Consider the following 2,908-nt stretch of genomic DNA (forward strand, 5'->3'; position numbering starts at 1 on the left):
AATAATACCTTTACATTATTTTTATATTAAAACTATAAGACTATTCCCAACTGCAATGCCCTGTGCATTAGATTTGAGAAACAAAAATACAAATTTCTGTATCACTTACTTTAAAGCTCATCAATGCTGTGCTCGCTTCGGCAGCACATATACTAAAGCTCATCAATGCTGGATTCCTTTTTCTTGTTAACCCAACCTTGCATTGATTCTGCTTAATTTTGTGCTTTATTAATATCTGTGTTTTGGACTGTATTATCCTATGCTTGATGTATATAAATCTCATTCATGCAATTGACAGCAGAGATTACTTTTTAATAAAAAATAAATTATTGTTGAATGTTTGAGAACAAATAAACGGAAGCTCAATCAATGAATTCACTATGGAAAAACAGAAGGGACTACCATAGCAAATGTGAAAAAGGCAAAAGAGCATTTTTTGGATTCAGTGGCAGATAAGAAAGTGTAAGAGTGAACAGCAGCCTGTGGCTATTCTCCTTGTAGATATTCCCCAAAATTGAAAACATAATTTTATGAAAGAGAAATAAAGAGAAGTTGTGAGATGTGAGTTTTCTCATGCTATACCAAGTATAAGACTCTGTAGTGTCAAAAAGCAGAAAAAGACAAAACAAAAACCAACAAAAAAAACAACCTGACAAGAGAAATTGAACAGGTAAAAGTGGTTTATGGAATATGTTGGAAATTAGAGATTTTTTTAAATGGAGGGTGGAAACATCTATAATAAGAAAAACATAATATGCTAATTAGACCATAGTCATTCCAGATGAAGCCAGAGCCAGAGGGAAGCCCAGGTCCGGGTGCCAGAGGGAAGCCAGTGCCGGCAGCCAGGGGAAGGAAGGCCTACTCTTGCATGAATTTTATGCATCAGGCTTCTAGTCTATACTAATAATACTCTAGGTGGCCCTCATGTATGATGTCGTCACAAGATGGTCGCCACAAGATGATGGCTGTCGCAAGATGGCCGTGTGCACAGTGGAGGCGGAGCCCAGTGGCCGTTCTGCGCAGTGAGGCCTCGGGGGTCTGTGGCTCTGCGCAGCGCGGAGGCCGGTCCCAGTGGAGGAGGCGGGTTGTGACAGGACAGTTGTGGGTGATCAGTACAGCAGGGGAGGGCAGTTGGGGCAATCAGGCTGGCAGGAGTCAAGGAAGAAGTGGTTAGGGCAGGGGTTGGCAAACTTTCTGACTGGAGAACCACAATGGGTTCTTAAACTGGACCGGAGGGCCGGAACAAAAGCATGGATGGAGTGTTTGTGTGAACTAATATAAATTCAAAGTAAACATCATTACATAAAAGGGTATGGTCTTTTTTTTTCAATAGTTTTATTCATTTCAAACAGGCTGGATCTGGCCCACGGGCCGTAGTTTGCCCACAACTGGGTTAGGGACAATCAGGCAGGCAGGCAAGTGAGCGGTTAGGAGCCAGCAGTCCTGGATTGTGTGAGGAATGTCCAACTGCCAGACATTCCCCAAAGGGTCCCAGATCAGAGAGGGTGCAGGCCAGGCTGAGGGACATCCCTCTCCCCCGTGCATGAATTTCGTGCACTGGGCCACTAGTTAGATATAAGATTACTGTAAAAGAAAAAAGAAAATTGGCTAATTTTTGCTTTATCTGGCTTTAAATGGTCTCCATGGTTTCTTTTCCTTGTAGAATGCCGGAGTCACCTGGAGAAGTTCCTGAATATCCTCTGTTTGTCACAGTGGGTGACTGGCTGGATTCTATAAAAATGGGGCAATATAAGAATAACTTCATGTCTGCAGGGTTTACGACTTTTGACCTGATTTCAAGAATGAACATCGAGTAAGTGGTACTAGGGTTATTGCTGGGTTTAGATGCTCCACCCAGGGGATTTAAATTCAAGTACTATATCACGAACACCATGGTTAAACTACCTTTCCTAAGGCTACTATAGCATTCCCACATCTTTCCCCACCATTTCCAAATACTGTTCTAGTGGAAGTTGGACATTACACTTTTAACTACTATTCTTTAAAAGAATATATTTTATTCAAATCGCTATTTAAAATTTTATAATAATTTCTAAAATGCATATTAGGCTTGTTCACATCATAGACTTTACATCAACATGGTTTTATCCTGGTAAGTTATTTATTACTCATATATGCTCATCTTATATACTAGTAATCACTTCCTGTTACCTCATCAAATGTAATAATTGTAATAATACAATATTGTCATGTCATTTCAGATTTCCTTCTCTATAGTATTATGGCCAGTCATTTTCCCACTGTCTCAAAGATTTTCTTTTGCCTGTGTGCAATAAAAGTGCTCAAAATGTGCTTAAAAGGTTAAATACTAAAACTAGTAAGTTGAACCATACGAAATTGCCATTGTTTTAAAATAGTAATGACAATTTCATATGATTCAGCATAATACAATGGCATTCTTTTTCAAATTATTGAAAGATCTGAGAACTCAAATGGAGTCCACATTATACATTCCGCCCTACATGCTATTTTGCTAACACTAGTGAAAATTTATACAATTACCTAAATTATATAAAGTTTAGGGCTGTGACATGTCTGAATATTACATTAGTACCTGAATTTGAAATTTTCCTTAAATTTAAGGTTAAATTGATGCATTCAACTGGCACCAGGGAGAAGAAAAAAGTAACAAACTCTTAATGTTCATTTATATGTCTTCTTAAACTTTTATTTTACCAGTTATACAACTTTTGGCAAATTTATAAAGCAAATCAGACATGTTGCATATTTGCCATATCTCAATGTTTATTTCCTCTCTCTCATACTTAGGTCTTGGATATTCCCCAAATTTGAAAACACAATTTTATGCGAGAGAAAAAAGTAAAGAGGAGTTGGCAAGATCTCAGATCTAAATGTTCATATTCTCTATTCTCTATCCCCCTCTTTC

This window comes from Myotis davidii, unplaced genomic scaffold (assembly GCF_000327345.1).
Source record: "Myotis davidii unplaced genomic scaffold, ASM32734v1 scaffold48, whole genome shotgun sequence".
Classification (NCBI taxonomy): domain Eukaryota; kingdom Metazoa; phylum Chordata; class Mammalia; order Chiroptera; family Vespertilionidae; genus Myotis; species Myotis davidii.